Source organism: Macrobrachium nipponense, chromosome 46, assembly GCF_015104395.2.
Source record: "Macrobrachium nipponense isolate FS-2020 chromosome 46, ASM1510439v2, whole genome shotgun sequence".
Taxonomy (NCBI): domain Eukaryota; kingdom Metazoa; phylum Arthropoda; class Malacostraca; order Decapoda; family Palaemonidae; genus Macrobrachium; species Macrobrachium nipponense.
In genome coordinates this window covers 41,497,828-41,515,327 of record NC_061106.1, presented here as the reverse complement: position 1 = coordinate 41,515,327, position 17,500 = coordinate 41,497,828, and the positions used below count along the sequence as shown (strand labels likewise).

Below are 17,500 nucleotides of genomic sequence, written 5' to 3'. Positions count from 1 at the left end.
AGCATCCGTATTCAGTTTATGTATCTATTTATTCGTTTGTTTATTTACCTAAAAGCATACGTATTCAGTTTATATATCTATTTATTTATTCGTTTGTTTATTTACCTAAAAGCATACGAATTCAGATTATGTATTTATTTATTTATTTACTTCGTTTGTTTATTTACCTACAAGCATACGTATTATGTTATGTATTTATTTATTTATTTACTTCGTTTGTTTATTTACTTACAAGCATACATATTTAGTTTGTGTTTATTTATTTATTTACTTCGTTTGTTTATCTACCTACAAGCATACGTATTTAGTTTATGTATTTATTTACTTCGTTTGTTTATTTATCTAAAAACATACGTATTCATTTTATTTATTTATTTATTTATATATTTACTTCCTTGCCGTTAGTTCTTAAGAGACTTCTCACTGCATCCAAAACTCCTCCTCCTCCTCACAGTTACTTTCGAGTTAATTGATGTTTTTTTTGAGTGCCCTCAAGATGGGGAGACTTAAGTGGAAGAGATCTTACTACGCTTCTCTTCTTCTTCTCTCTAGCCAGTTTTTTTTTAAAACGCCATTATCTCAGGGAAATGGCTCTGGAAGAACTCCTCCTCTTTCCGTGATTCTTTTCGTGATTTAAAAGCGCCCGATTTTAGCTCACTCGGCAAGAGATCTTTCAAGTGTGCCTTGGTGACGCTCTTTTCTCACCGTTTGAGAGAGAGAGAGAGAGAGAGAGAGAGAGAGAGAGAGAGAGAGAGAGAGAGAGAGAGAGAGAGAGAGAGATGATTCTATAGTATGCCGAGACGATGCAAAAAAATTCCACCCCTCTAACTGAAGGAGAGAGAAAGACTAGAAGGATGTTATTAAAAAAACAAAAAAGATTGTGAAAATAGATTGAATCTTATTCATTCCTTTGGATTTATTTAATCAAAATTATTAATATTAAGAGAGAGAGAGAGAGAGAGAGAGAGAGAGAGAGAGAGAGAGAGAGAGAGAGAGAGAGAGAGAGAGAGAGTATTGCACCGTTATACGCAGGTATGTTTTATTATAATTTTTTCAGAGGTCAAAGCAAAACTTTTTTTCTCTCTCTCTCATTGAGGTGTGAGAGATAAGTATTTCTGGTGATAGAAGTTCACTCTCTCGGCGTGGTTCGGAAGTCACGTAAAGCCGTTGGTCCCGTTGCTGAATATCCACTGGTGGTTCCATGCAACGTCAAAACACCAGACAAACAAACAACTTTTTTTTTATTCTATCGTCTTCTTTGAAACTTCTATTTTGTTTGGAAGGGGCTTTTGTCTGTCTAAGTCAGCGTTAAGCATAATGTTGAGAACTTCCACTATTTCAGAACGCCTGTCTTGTTTCTGACTCAGATGTCTTACTCTTAATTAAAAACTCCCTCTCCAGCGCTTCGTGTGTCTGTTCGTTGTTGAGTTTCCGGTCGTTCGCTGTTCATCTCGTGAGCTTTTGTCGACTCTAATTCTTCTCCATTTTACGTTTCTCACAGAAATCTAAGCAAAGCAAAAACTGGAAGGAAATCTTGATTGGTGAAATACAAACATCAAGCTGGAGTTGGAGTTCGTAGGCTCGTTACAAGTAGGAAAGTAGGAAATGAAGAGGAAACAAAGAAGAAGAATGAATTACCAGAACCGTCACCCCAAATACAAAATTCTAAGGAAAATATTTCAGGATCCCATATTGATTCTGAAATTGGACATATGGCAAAATAATGAAAAAAAAAATAATAATAATAATAATAATAAACTTTTAACATATGACAAAAAAATGAATAAACGTTGAACACATGACAAAAAAATTTAATAAGCGTTTTACATATGACAAAAAATATTAATAAACGTTGAACTTATGACAAAAAATTAATAAACATTTAACATATGAAAAAAATAATAAACGTTTAATATATGACAAAAAAATTAATAAACGTTTAACACATGACAAAAAAATAACAAACGTTTCGAACATATGACAAAAAAATGAATAAATGTTGAACATATGACAAGAAACAAATAAATAAACGTTTAAAAACGTTGTGGAGCACCGAGTTCAATCTCGGTTAAGAAAACCCAGAAGTGTGAAAAGTTTCCGTAACGTTCCCAGGTGTAATAACGTTGTTTTTGAAAGGGGCGAAAGGTGTGATTATAATCCTTTCGAGTTCCGTTCAAAATTCGAACATGCGTTTTTGACAGGTCCATAATACGCTCGCAGTTTTTTGTTTTTTTTTTTTTTTTTTTTTTGTTTTTTTTTTTTTTTTTCCATGTGGAATTGATTTAAAATGTTTCGCGGAATTGTGACACTGTGGTGAGCATTTTTTTTTTCAGTAATGAAATCACAGATGTAAAATTGGACAGGCTCTATAGGAGAGCTGTAGTGAATTAGTGTCAAGGTAAAGTTGAGTTCCATTTCCCAACAAACAGGTAAACGCGTCTGTGTGTTTGTCCTTTCATTCGAGGTCCTAAAGATTAAAATGAATCCTGATGTATTGCGCGGAAGTTGCAGTAGTTCTTATTATAGTTTTTTGTTACAGCTGTGCCCCAAAATGTGAATGCCATTGGGCACAATGAAGCTTTTCTTGTTTCCTTTTATAAGTGCATCTTATTTCTTCACCGAGCTCAGATATAACATTATCTTCGTCTGGTTTTATATATCTACCTGAGATATGTGTGTGTGTGACTCAATAGATATACGAGTAAACAGTTGTTAGTACTTCGATTTTTCTTAATGTCACTCGTATGACATGTAATGGAATTGTAGGAACTTGTCGAAAATTTGCATTGAGAAATAAAGTACTCCTTCAAAAATCATGGTACGAAAATCAGTATTAGTAATTGGTTCTCTTCAAAATATTGAATAAATATACGTTTCTTAGCTGTACTATTTAAAACATCAGTATTATTAATTGGCTCTCTTCAAAATATGGAATAAATATACGTTTCTTAGCTGTACAATTTAAAACATCAGTATTATTAATTGGCTGTCTTAAATATGGAATAAATATACGTTTCTTAGCTGTACAATTTAAAACATCAGTATTATTAATTGGCTCTCTTCAAAATATGGAATAAATATACGTTTCTTAGCTGTACAATTTAAAACATCAGTATTATTAATTGGCTTCTCAAAAATTAAAATGTGGAATAAATATACGTTTCTTAGCGTACAATTGTTAAAAACATCAGTATTATTAATTGGCTCTCTTCAAAATATGGAATAAATATACGTTTCTTAGCTGTACAATTTAAAACATCAGTATTATTAATTGGCTCTCTTCAAAATATGGAATAAATATACATGCGTTTCTTAGCTTGTACAATTTTAAAAACATCAGATTATTAATTGGCTCTCTTCAAAATATGGAATAAATATACGTTTCTTAGCTGTACAATTTATTAATTGGCTCTCTTCAAGATATGGAATAAATACACATACCTTTCTAGGCTGCACAATTTAAAAGATCAGTATTAGTAATTTGGTCCTCTTCAAAGTATGGAATAAATATACTTTTCTAAAACTGCACAATTTAAAAAATCAGTGTTAGTAAGGGATTCTCTTCAAAATATTAAAAATGAAATCTAATATGTGAAAAAATGTGACCCTGAATAGAATTCATTTTGCTTCGTGAGTGTTGCAAGAGTTTCAATCTCTGAAAACTGCCAAGTAAACAGTCAAAGTCTCTTCTTGCCCCTTGGGACTCGCATGAATGATAAGCAAGTTATCTGGCCTGAAAACGTAATGAGTTGATGTTGACTTTTTCTGCATTTGTTTTCTTCATTCAAAGAGATTTTTTTTTCCAGCGGGGGTTGGGGTGGGGGTAGGGCCGTCAGTGCACCTCATTCGGTGCAATGTAGGCATATTACTTAAGGTTCTTTGCAGTGTCCCTTCGGCCCCTAGCTGCAACTACTTTCATTCCTTTTTACTGTACCTCCGTTCATATTCCCTTTCTAACATCTTTCTGTCCACCCTCTACTAACAATTGTTTCATGCTGCAACTGCTTTGAGGTTTTCCTCCTGTTACACCTTTCAAACCTTTTACTGTCGATTTCCGTTTCAGCGCTGAATGACCTCATAGGTCCCAGTGCTTGCTCGAATCAGTAAGGTCTACTTGTGGACTGATAGTCGTGGATATACTCTGTAAATATCAGAGTGGCGTAAACGTCATTTCATCATCAGAGACATTTGTGCGGTGGACTTTCTTACTTAAATGGCAAATTCCCGTCGCTGCCAGAGACGCAATAGTGGCATATATACGTATATACCTTTATTTCTTAACCCCCTTGCAAGTTATAGATGCATTCGAGGTCAGCGCAGATGCTCCCGTCGTCTTTAAAGTCTGCTGTTGTTTTCCGCTGCCCAGATCAGAAACGTCGGGTGGGGAAGGGGTGGGATTTTGGATAAACACCAGATACAGGTTAGCATTCACCCGTCGCGTTTATTGTTGTTGTCAGTGATTTTCGTTCTGCGGCTAAAGAGAGTCGTCGTACCTTTCTCTCTCTCTCTCTCTCTCTCTCTCTCTCTCTCTCTCTCTCTCTCTCTCCTTGATGATGCCTTTGCTGTTGTGAGAAGAAAAAAAGTATAAAATTGTTTTGTTGTTGTTCGTGACCACAACATTGGTGTCTGTTTGTCATTCGTCAAGTATCGCGTCCTCTTTCAACCTATGTTGTTACAAGTGAGGTTATTGCCGTGAATTATTTGCATTATATATCTGAAGAATCGTAGATGACTGGGTATTTAATTACGTTCGCAATCCTCAGTCTACGACTGAATGGGGTTTATGTTCAGTCCACAGCGTAGAATAACCTCTTAGGTCCCAGCGCTTGACCCTTTGACCTAATTGCTATAATGTTTGAAATAGACAACTGGTCTTATTCTCTTGTTCATCTTTGCAATAAGAAATTGATCACGATTCGAAAATTATCGTAGAGAAGCATATTTTAATGAGAGGCTGATGTAACCACCTACTATTCCCATGGAATATGTCTAAAGCCAGAACGAATCATTTCTCTCGCTTCTGGCTATTAGAATAAGACATCACATCAATTGCCCGTCGCGTAATGTGACGTGACGTGACGTGACGTGGGCGAACACATCATCCTCCTCCCCGGAGAGGAGTCTGCATAAATGTAATTTCGTACCTTTTTATCGAATGAGCTCTTGAGAGGAATCCAGAATAAGTCGTTTGGTACCTTTAGTACCTTTTGTCGATCAGGCTTAAGATCCAATTTTCATTTCATTTTGTGTAATATGTTCAGTTTGACCAAATCCACGTTTTTTTTTTTTTTTTTTTTGTTTTTTTTTTTTTTTTTTTTTTTTTTTTTTTTATGAATCCCCCATTTTTTTTTTTTTTTTTTTTTTTTTTTTTTTTTTTTTTTTTTTTTTTTTTTTTTTTTTTTGCCGTTGCAATAACCAAACTTGAGTTAACAGAAAAAAAAGTCGGTAATGAGAAAGAAAAATAAGAGAAAATTTTGTAAAAAAAAAAAAACGCGGCTGAAATAGCCATTATTTTCAATCAAACCTATATTGATGAAGGTCTTCTCCCAGCATATTATTATTATTATTATTATTATTATTATTATTATTATTATTATTATTATATTATTATTATTATTATTATTGTTGATGTGATGTTACCAGTTTTAATAAAGGTCTTCTTTCAGCATAGGATTATTATTATATTATTATTATTATTATTATTATATTATTATGGTGATGTTTAAAATAGTAGTAATAATAATAATAATAATAATAAAATAATAATAATAATAATAATAATAATGTTGGTGTTGTTGTTGTTGTTGTTGTTTATCAAGGTGGTGTCTTTATCAATATTAGTAAACTCTTAACAAAATAACTCTCAACAAAATTTTTCAACATATATCTAATTCTCTCTTCTTCCTTTTCTTTGCAGGCCCCCTTTGAAGTGAGTATGGCTTGAACACTGGTGTTTTAGGGATGGTTATGGGTAAGTGTTTTATTGGCCCAGAATCTGTGGTCCTTCTGTATAGAATATGACGAACTTGGCATAATGTTTTTTGCTTTGGTTTAAGTTTTTTTTTAAGTTTTATAACTAAATATGGACGATTATATGCGAAGAGTGACTCAATGGATTATTTCCACTGGTTTGTTTTTTTTTTATTTCCGTGTGTTTGTTTGCTTGTTTGTTTTCTTGCTTGTGTTTGTTTTCGCCATGATGTTTATGAGATTCAAGACTTTTTTTTTTTTTTGGTTTTTTTTTTTTTTTTTTTTTTTTTTTACTTGCTTATTTTGCTTTACTAACCACGCAACTTTATGTTATTGTCATTAACACGATAACCATGTCGTATGTTCATCTGACACAAACGAATGATGTGACTGGATTTTGCTGTGGACTGACATTGCAAGTATCTTAGCCACCAATGTTCTTACTAACATCTGCTTCCGCTTTACCGTCCAAAACGTCATCATCATCATTATCATCATCATCATCATCAACATATCTGACGGCCATAGACACATTGTATCGCATTACATAGAAATAGACTTTACTGTTCACATATTGTTCCTACTATAAAGACTTCTTTATGTCTTCACCCACTTTCCCTTAAATAGTCATTTTCATTTTTTCTTCTGGCGTACCGTAAATGGTATTTATTTAAATGGGCCTGGCCGGTACCGTTTAAATTTGGGTATTTATTTAAATGGGCGAATTGAAAATAAATAAAGAAGGCAATAACGAGTTCCTTTGATGCGAGAAAGTAGAATGAGAATAAAAATAATGAAATAAAAATAAAAAAATATTGAAATAATAATCATAAAAAGAAAAATATTAAAAATGATAAAATAAAAAATATTAAAATATTAATCTTAGAAAGGAACATATTAATAATATAGAAATAAAAACAATAAACGTGAAAATAATGAAATAACAATAAAGGATGTCGTCTCATTAGTTATTTTTCGTCTTGTAAGTTTTGTAATTATTGACTGTAGGCTTTAGCAGGGGCGTAGAATTGAAGGCCAGTAGGAAATTGTTGAACGTAGGAATAGCTGTGTCCCCCCTTGGAGTGCTACCTTGTACATCATTTTGATACTAGGGGTGGCTTGATATATGGTGCACTTGCTTTTGCACAAAAGCCCGAGTTCCTTGTATGCTTCCAGCAAGCATTTATGCAAGGTTATACGGAGAGATGTTAGTCGTGCATACGGGTTATTGGACACGCCGTGTTGGAGTTATCTTTGTTTAAAAAAAATTAAATGAATAAATAAAACATTCAGTTTGAAAATACAATTTTGCCTGGTATACCTGAAAAATTCAGCTGCCTATTGGAGCAAAATTAAAAATGATAAAAAAAAACATTCGGTTTTAAAATGAAATTTTGCCGGATATAACTCAGCAGCCTATTGAAGCAAAAAAGGAAAAAAAATCATTCGGTTTTAAAATGAAATTTTGCCGGATATAACCGAAAACTCAGCAGCCTATTGGAGCAGATCATCAGAGAGGAAGGGCGGACACCGAAAAGATAAAAGCGAAAACATGAATAGAGAGATAGATCAGGGAGAGACGAGGGAAGAAAGGAATGACTGAACCGTAAGATATCAGAGAGATAAAAAAAAAAAAAAAAAAAACAGGTATTTCCTGATGCTGTTCGGAAACGGGGATATTTTGAGTGACGAAAAACCGACGAAAGGATTATATATAAATATTCGTGGATCGTTCTGCAGCTTCATATCAGGAAAAGCCATGAAAGTTTTTGCAATCAATAGAAAGCAGATTCAATACATGCATATATATATTTTTTGACAGAAGTAAAGATAAACTAAGCGTATCTTTGAATGATAAATGGGTTCAAAAAGTCCAAGATTGTTTTACTCTTTATATGAATTCTATCAAAATGCAATATTCTGTAAATGTTCATACCGAAGAGGTATTCATTTCTCTCTCGTGGAAGCCTTCTGCTATAAGGAGAAATGTATTTGTTAAAAGGTATCCCATGGTTTTCCCGTCGACATTCGTTAAAAAAAAAAAAAAAAAAAAAAAAAAAAAAAAAAAAATAGGCCACAAAAGAAAAGTTAAAGTTTTCCAACGCGTCTTGTAGGGAATGTATAAGAAGCTCTCTCTCTCTCTCTCTCTCTCTCTCTCTCTCTCTCATTAATTTCATTTCCAGTTATTCTACATCGGTAACTAGTTTCAGCTCCATATAAAGGAATGATTTTTTAAACTGGAATCTTTCCCTCGACTAAAGTTTTAAAAAATAAATTTCTTTTTTCATTCTAAAACTTTTTTTTTTCTTAATCAAATCCTCACTCGTCCCACAACTCTCCTATACAGGCGTGATTGGTACCTTCAGCCCTTTGTGTGTCCCTCCCAAAAAAAAAACCCCAGACACAACACACGACTCCATAAAAACGAAAATTTTTCAACTTCATTTTTTTTTTTCGTTTTGTCACTTTCTTCTGTGTTCTGTCTTTTATTGTTCATAGCTTCTGTTCTTTCGTTTTAATCTTTTGTCCGTTAATGTTCCGTCGATTTTGTCCTTTCTATCTATGTTTTTCGTTCTTTTAGATTTGTTTACTTTATTATGAGTTTTTTGAGATTCTCCTCAACCATTAGCTTTCACTCCCATCAAATGTTTCCCCCCACTTGTGTAACTATTGTTGTGTAATAGTGATTTGCACAGTTTTATGTTATTGCTCTCTGTAAACTCAAAATAAAGATAGGGTTGAAAGTTTCACAATATTTTGCTATTTGTAAAATAATCAAAGGAAGGACACTATAATTTTTAAAAATTTTATGATGGGTTTCTTTGCATATGAACATAGAGCGCCATTTTTAAACTAAAAATAACCTGTTAATGATGTTGATGTTTGCTACAGGATCTTTAAATGTTTATCTTACAAGAAACATTGAAGAGGGACATTTTGCCTTTGGGACCAACATTCACAAAATATAAAGTTACGTAATGTTTACTTACTCTTTTGACTCACGTAACGTCTTGCCGCTTTGGCAGCGACACTAAATATTATGTAAACAACGTGTTTACTTTCTTTTTTAGTTATTCTATTTGCTGTTTTGTTGTATAATTTTTATTTTGTTGGCTCCTTAAGTTACATATTTTCTTTGCGAGGAAGTTGGTTGCCTGATATTCCTCTCGTTTCCATTGTTTGTCCACAAATAGGTATTTTTTAATTAGTTTTATTTTATAATATTTTGCTCCCCAGGATTTTTCCTCTTTTATTATTTTTCTTTTGTTTTAATACCTGCACTAAATACATTTTTTCACACCATACTCAATATTCACCTGACAAAATCCAACACAACTGTTAGAAATCAGAAATGATCTCATATGTCTGTATATGCCTGATGATGATTTTGTAACTAATATTATGGATTGTACTTTTAATGTCATGACCATTCCTTTTTTTTTAACAAATTCGGGTAACTGTGTGCCCCCCTTTTCTTTTGTGAATATTGAAACAACCCACCGTCATGGCCGTGTTTCGACTTTTGTTTCAGGTACCTCTTGTGATCTACCTGTGCAGCTGCCAAGACTCCAGATATAAAGCAAAATGAGGTATGGCCCAAAACTATCCTCATCCAGAGATATAACCCAAAACATGATCATGTGCCTCAAGGCTTTTAGCAGCCTGTTCTTCTGCCCATCCTTTAAAAAATATTCCGTTCCTTATAATCCTAAAGTGTTCATCGTTCTCCTGGCGTTTCGTTTATCCTTTCTGCCTTGGTTCCTCCTCCTCCCCTCCTCCTCCTCCTCCTCCTCCTCCTCCGCCTCCTCCTCCTAATTTCGTTCCCTTTTATCCTTTCTGCCTTCGTTCCTCCTCCTCCTCCTCGCCGCAAAGCTTGTCTCTTCCACGGGGCTACTTTTCAAAGTCCTCCTCCTCCTCCTCCTCCTCCTCTTCCTAATTTCGTTCCCTTTTATCCTTTCTGCCTCGTCCTCCTCCTCCTCCTCCTCCTCCTCCATCTCCATTTTGCCGCAAAGCTTGTCTCTTCCACGGGGCTACTTTTCAAAGTTTTTTGTTTTTTGTTTTTGTTTCCCTTAATCGTAGCTAGATGTTGGGTCACTGTTAACTGCCCTTATCTGCCTCTCCTTTTAGAAGTGATTCGTATGACCTCTCTTTTCTTCCTTCTAGCACTACTGCATGTGGAATTCCCTTTTTTTTTTTCTCTCTCTCCAGTGTGCCTTTTTCGGGAGTAACTTTTTTCTCTCTCTCTTATAAAAGTTTTTTCTTTTCTTTTTTTCGTTCAGAAGCTACATTTAGGAGGTCATTATTTTGAAGGTTTGTGCAATTGCCATTGTTACGAAGGTTTGACTTCTCTTTCCTCTTTCCAGTGATGTTTATGTGCTTGCTTTTATTCCATGCTTTCACGCGAACGTTATTGCTTCATAAATATGGAAATAATGAAACCGTATATTTTGCTTTTTAGTCGTTATTGTATATCCGATGTTGGTTGGTCCTGGTTTATTTTATTTTAGTTTATTTTATTTTATTTTTTTAAGATAGTTATTGGACGGTACGTGCCATCCCGAAGTTGGAAAAGATACCTAGAGTAATGAGACAGGAGGGTAGTTCAGTAACTGCTGTTGATACATATTATAAGAATAATAGGTTATAGAGACACATGGCGTTTGACTTTTTAGCGATGCATAGAAATATATGTATTTATTGCTTAGGAAGCAGTCTATTGAATGAGCGCTAGTTATTTATTTATTTTTTCTTTTTTGGCTTAAAACATCACTTAAATCGCAATCATCTTCCCTTTTGATTATGATTGTAATGAATATTTATTACTATAATGATTACTTGAGTTAGATTTTCGGTAACTTGCTATTTTCATAATACATGTAAGTCTTTCAAGGGGGAATAGTGAAATGTGACTTGTAAAGAAAGCTCTACAACATCCCTTCCAAGTAGAATACAAGAAATGTTCCTAATTATTGGCATCTACGCCAGGAATCTTACAAAACCTCATGCGCTTCTTACAGTGCCCAAACTTGTTATTTAATTTGCCCTTTTGGCCCACCACATACTTATCTCATCAGTTAGTAAATTATAGCATAGTAATTTATTTATTCAAAAGCACAGTGCGTTTTGCAGTCGCTTGAAGTTGACCAATTTTCGTAAAAAAAAAAAATTGATGATGATAAAAAAATTTTGGCTTTCGTTCTCGGAATTGGAAAATCATGCGAACTGTGCGGAACTGACTCCTCTAATTAAATCCATGACTTTGGAATTCCTCCACTGAGAAAACTTCGGCTGATATCGGAAAGTTTATTCGTGGGTAGTTCATAGATTAGGATTGAGAAACGAAAGTGCTGTCTGTCTGCGTGAATGGAAGAGTGATGCTGCTGTCTATAAGCTGCCCTTTCCAGAAGAATTGTCTGAGGCTCACGTTTGCTACGTCTGCGTTTGCTCCCCGCCTTACCAGCCCGTCAGTCGACCCATTTTAGAATGTGCCCCGGGTTTTGGTTGTATCAAAATAAGTCGTAGAAAGGAGTTAAAATCCCTAAGTTTTGGCATCGAGAGGAATAACGGGTATTGACATTGCAGTGACGGTGTTTCGGACTGGAATATATATATATATATATATATATATTATATATATATATATATATATATATATATATATATATATGTCTATATATATATATATATATATATCATATATATATATATATATATATATATATACACATACATACATACATTTTTTTTTGCGTGAAGTTAAACTTGCAGCCAACAGATTCACGTTTAAATAAGTTATCGCTTTTCTGTGTTAAAGGTAAACGCTTGGAATGGAAGAGAAGTTCAGTATGTCCTTCCATTTCATCTGTTCTATGCTAGCTTCATTTCGTCCATAGAGTTCAATACATCACGAGATGTGTTAGGTTTTGAATCATTATTGCCATGTATGATCCATTAACTTCCCTCTTTCAGCTTTGAAATAAATTATAGGTAATAATGAATAGCATGTTTAACGCTGATAGTCAACATGCCACTGTCTGGCACGTCGGAATCTGTTGAGCAATAGACCACAGTTAACAATTATCCACGTCAGTAACTCTATAAAAAAATTATCGTATATTCTCTTGACTCCTCCCGGGTTCCCGGAACGTTGCATTAAGTTATCATTCATGATTTTCCATTCAAGATAATGGAACTACGGGATTATTCCAAGATGAAACACGAACATCAAAGCCACTAAAGACGGCCCCCTTATCCAAGAAGCAAGGTTTGTCGATTAAACCCCCTTTGACGTTCGCCAAAGTCAACTCCAGCGATCGTTGTTTGATCTCCACCGTACCACACTCCACGATGAACTGAGATTAGCCTAATTTGATTGGAGTGTTGAGGGTCTGATACGAGTGTCAGTGGGTCACAGAGTGGCCTGAAAGTCAAAGGACTGCTTGGTATACCGTTGGATGTTAGAGGTTGCACTTTGTCCATCATACGCTCGAGATGTGGTGTTGAGACTCGTGGTTCAAAAATTGTCCTCAGCATGTACTCGCAAGCACATTATATTCATGTATGTGTATATGTATGTATTCCTAAGTACACACACACACACACACGCACGCACGTGCGCGCGCGTTAATGGGTGTGAATGTGGCCTTCTATCCGGAACGTGAGTGTATAAACAAGAATACGGCATATTATGTTGAAGGTGAGAGAAAGTACATGTAACTCATACGGAGCTAAAATTTCGTCACTGCGCACATTATTTACAGAAGAAATTATTGTAATATTTACCTAATTGTGTTTACCAAAACAAAATAACGCACTCAATTTGGATCTCGACCGTCTTTTGTTTCGTCATTAATAAAATAACTTTCGGAAAGACGAAAACCAGCAGTCTCTTCTCATAGAAATAGACTCCCTCCCCCTGGAATACAAATATATTCCCGGAAGGAATTCGCGCAAACTGCTCTTGCCTTTTGAAAGGCCCACTGGAAGCGGGGAGCTTTTGAAAAGGGTATCGTGACGAATTTTGCGATAAATAACCCGGAGGGGGAAATGGGTATTAAGTGACGTTCAAGCCATGGCAGAATTAAAGCCTGAGAGTTTAGTGCTGCCGTCAGTTTGAGTAATGACATGACCGCTTCGCGACCGGAAGTATACCTCGTAACGATGTTGGGAGGCTGTTCTCGTTTGCCTTTATGAGCGTCAAGGCCGAAAGGCCGGGTGGTTTATTCGCTTGCTAGAGTAATCCAGTCTTTTTAAAAGAAAGAAAAAAAAATCCAGGCAAAAAAACAAAAATAAAAAAAAAAAAAAAAAAATAGAATAACAAAAAAAAAAAAAAAAAAAAAACGAGGGGAATTAAAACTTCACGAAGACTGGAGCTGATATGATATATAGTGGAGAAAAGTTCACAAAAATATTCTGGAATAGTTTGGAGAAGTTTCAGAGGCTTACTTTGTCTCATTTTATCAACTTGAGCAAAAACTTGGAAGAAGAAACGGCATCGTGAAATGTGTGTGCATAAGTGTGTGTATGTGTGTGTTTGTCAGTAATGCTGTATATATCCTATTCCCTTATTGCTTTTTAACCAGTTTACGAGGGATGAGAATGGTTTCATTAGTTCGTTTAGTTCTCGCTCTCTCTGTTAGCATTGATCTGTTTTCATTCGGAATGTTGGCCCTAAATACTCTCTGACCAATCATTTTCTTGTTTTTATTTTTTAAGGCGTAGATATGTGTTCATTCTTGCATGAATCTCCATTGAGTTCTATACTCTTGACTTTATTTTGTTTATTTATCTATTTTTTTTATCTGTTTTTTTTTTTCCTCAGTGAGCTACCCCTTGTTGATCATCGTTTACGAAGTATTATCTTATCATACATTTTTTTGCATGATTGGAAACTGCTTCTTTTTAGCAATTCCTTTCGCTCGCATTCCCGGTACAGATGCTAAGAGCTCCAAAGCATTTCTGGCAGAATTATATTTCTCAGGATTTTTTTTTTTTTTTTTTTTTTTTTTTACAGATGACCAAAAAAAAAAAAAAAAAAAATTATATAATGCGGCATATTTCCTACTCCTCGTCCTACATCCCCAACACTCCCAAATTTAACCGGTCCATTTTTCCATTTTTTTTTTAATGGAAAAAATTAATCCTATTTTTTTTTAATGGATCCTTACCATCCTCGTCCTACATCCCCAACACTCCCAAATTTAACCGGTCCATTTCTCCATTTTTTTTTTTTAATGGAAAAAATTAATATCCTCGTCCTACATCCCCAACACTCCCAAATTTAAAAACCGTACCTTTTTTTTTTTTTTTTTTAATGGAAAAAATTAATATCCTCGTCCTACATCCCCAACACTCCCAAATTTAACCGGTCCAGTTTTCCACGCATTTTGCAATCGGGTCACCTCCTTACATCCTGGGTACGGGATTTTTTTTTTTACAGAGTCCTCACCAGCATGCCCCTCGATCACCGTGCAAGCCATGTAATCCTGCATGGTAGTTACATCAATATACTTTTGTATTTTTCGTAGACGTAGAAACATGAAGAGGTTTTTCATGTGTGTTTTAAGGGGCCCTTATGACGCTCAGGATCTCCCTGAAGGATGCATAGTATATATATGTAGGCGTCCATGAGAACACTTAATGGTAATTTTTATTTTTGGGGGAGGGGGTTATTGGAGTCCTTGGAATAATGCATTGGCAGTTTTCGAGCTCTGGTTAGGTGAATCCAAAAGTGTTTCTTTTAGTAGATTTTTATTCAGTGACATTTTTTGAGAATGGCGTTTATAACTTTTATCCATGCAAATAGATTGGAAATGTTTTCAAGTATATACATATATATATATATATATATATATATATATATATATATATATATATATATATATAAATTAATTATCTTTTATAAAATCGTGCACATCTCGGAAAAGCGAATTAGTTGAGGGTGATGAATTTTGAAAAGCCTCAATTTTTAAGAGGTTTAAGCCTCAATTTTTGACAGGTTTAAGGCTCAATGTTTGACAGATTTAAGGCTTAATTTTTGACAGGTTTAATCATAGATTTTTGACAGGTTTAAGGCTCAATTTTTGACACGTTTAAGCCTCAATTTTTGACAGGTTTAAGGCTCACTTTTTGACAGGTTTAAGGCTCAATTTTTGACAGGTTAAAGGCTCAATTTTTGACAGGTTTAAGCCTCATTTTTTGACAGGTTGAAGGTTCAATTTTTGACAGGTTTAAGCCTCAATTTTTGACAGGTTTAAGGCTCAATTTTTGACAGGTTTAAGGCTCACTTTTTGACAGGTTTAAACCTCAATTTTTGACTTTTGTTTTTTGAGGTTAAAGGCTAATTTTTGACATGTTTAAGCCTCAATTTTTTGACAAGGTTAAAGGCTCAATTTTTTTGACTAGGTTTAAGCCTCATGTTTTTTGACAGGTTGAAAGGTTCAATTTTTGACAAGGTTTTAAGCCTTCAATTTTTTTGACAGTTTAAGGCTTCAATTTTTGACCTAGGTTTTAAGGATCACTTTTTGACAGGTTTAAACCTTCAAATTTTTTTGGACAGGTTTAAGGCCAATTTTTTTGACAGGTTAAAAGCGCCGGCTCAAATTTTTTTGAACTAGGTTTTAAAGCTTTCAAATTTTTTGGACAGGTTAAGTTCAATTTTTTGACAGGTTTAAGCCTCATTTTTTGACAGGTTTAAGCCTCATTTTTGACAGGTTAAAGGCTCAATTTTTGCCAGGTTAAAGGCTCAATTTTTGACAGGTTTAAAGGCCTTCAATTTTTTGACAAGGTTTAAAGGCTCAATGTTTTGCAGGTTTTAAGGCCTCAATTTTTTGACAAGGTTTAAGGCTCCATTTTGACAGGTTAAAGGCTCAATTTGTTCTTGACAGTTTAAATGGCCTCATTTGTTTTTGACGAGGTTTAAAGGCTCAATTTTTTTGGACAAGGTTTTCAAGCCTCAATTTTTTTTTTGACAGGTTTAAGCCTCATTTTTTGACAGGTTTAAGCCTCATTTTTTGACAGGTTTAAGCCTCATTGTTTGACAGGTTTAATGCTCATTTTTTGACAGGTTTAAGGCTCAATTTTTGACAGGTTTAAGGCTCAATTTTTGACAGCTTTAAGCCTAATTTTTTAACAGGTTTAAGGCTCAATTTTTTGACAGTGTTAAGTCTCATTTTTTTGACAGGTTTAAGGCTCAATGTTTGACAGGTTTAAGGCTTAATTTTTTGACAGGTTTAAGGCTCAATTTTTGACAGGTTTAAGACTCAATTTTTGACAGGTTTAAGGCTCAATTTTTGACAGGTTAAAGGCTCAATTTTTGACAGGTTTAAGACTCATTTTTTGACAGGTTAAAGCCTCAATTTTTGACACGTTTAAGCCTCGATTTTTGACAGGTTTAAGGCTCAATTTTTGACAGGTCTAAGGCTTAATTTTTGACAGGTTTAAGCCTAATTTTTTTGACAGTTAAAGGCTTTTCAATTTTGGACAGGTGTTAAGCCTAAATTTTTGAACAGGCTGTAAGCCTCATGTTGTTGGGACAGGTTATTAAGGCCCAATTTTTGAAAGGTTTAAGCTCATTATTTGAAGGTTTGAAAAAGCCTCAATTTGTTTTTTTGACAGGTTAAAGGCCTCATTTTTTTGACAGGTTTTAAAGGCCTCAAATTTTTGACAGGTTTTAAGCCTAATTTTTGACAGGTTTAAGGCTTTTTCAATTTTTGACAGGGTTTAAAGGCTCCCAATTTTTGACAGGTTTTAAGCATAAATTTTTGACGGTTAAAAGCTATTTTTGACAGGTTTTAAGGGCCTCATTTTTTGACAGGTTTGAAGGCTCAATTTGACAGGTTTTTAGCCTAATTTTTGACAGGTTTAAGGCTCAATTTTTGACAGGTTAAAGGCTCAATTTTTGACAGGTTTTAGCATCATTATTTGACAGGTTAAGTGCTCAATTTTTTTACAGGTTTAAGCTTCATTTTTTACAGGTTGAAGGCTCAATTTTTGACAGTTTTAAGCCTAATTTTTTGACAGGTTGAAGGCTCAATTTTTGACAGGTTAAAGGCTCAATTTTTGACAGGTTAAAGGCTCAATTTTTGACAGGTTAAAGACTCAATTTTTGACAGGTTTAAGCCTCATTTTTTGACAGGTTAAAGGCTCAATTTTTGACAGGTTTAAGCCTCATTTTTTGACAGGTTTAAAGGACTCATTATTTTTGATTTTCAGGTTAAAGCTCAATTTTTGACAGGTTTTAAGCCTCAATTTTTTTTGACGGTTTAAAAGGGCTCAATTTTTTGACAGGTTAAAGCCTCAATTTTTGACAGGTTTAAGCCTCAATTTTTGACAGGTTTAAGCCTCAATTTTTGACAGGTTAAAGGCTCAATTTTTGACAGGTTTAAGCCTCATTTTTTGACGGATTTTAAGGCTCCATTTTTGACAGGTTTAAGCCTCTTTTTTGACAGGTTAAAGGCTCAATTTTTGACAGGTTTAAGCCTCATTTTTTGACAGGTTAAAGGCTCATTTTTTGACAGGTTTAAGCCTC

General features: G+C 34.4%; 1 protein-coding gene across 4 annotated transcripts in view; it reads left to right on the top strand.

Annotated features, from left to right (window-relative positions):
• LOC135214959 (uncharacterized) overlaps positions 1 to 17,500 on the top strand; it is a 471,889-nt gene that overhangs the window by 403,552 nt on the left and 50,837 nt on the right. For 2 of the 4 annotated variants that reach the window (XM_064249450.1, XM_064249453.1), the window contains 2 exons: positions 5,918 to 5,929; positions 9,503 to 9,560. The gene's annotated coding sequence lies outside the window, so the exon portion shown is untranslated. The remainder of the gene's footprint in view (positions 1 to 5,917; positions 5,930 to 9,502; positions 9,561 to 17,500) is intronic. The other 2 variants (XM_064249452.1, XM_064249454.1) reach the window with 1 other exon arrangement.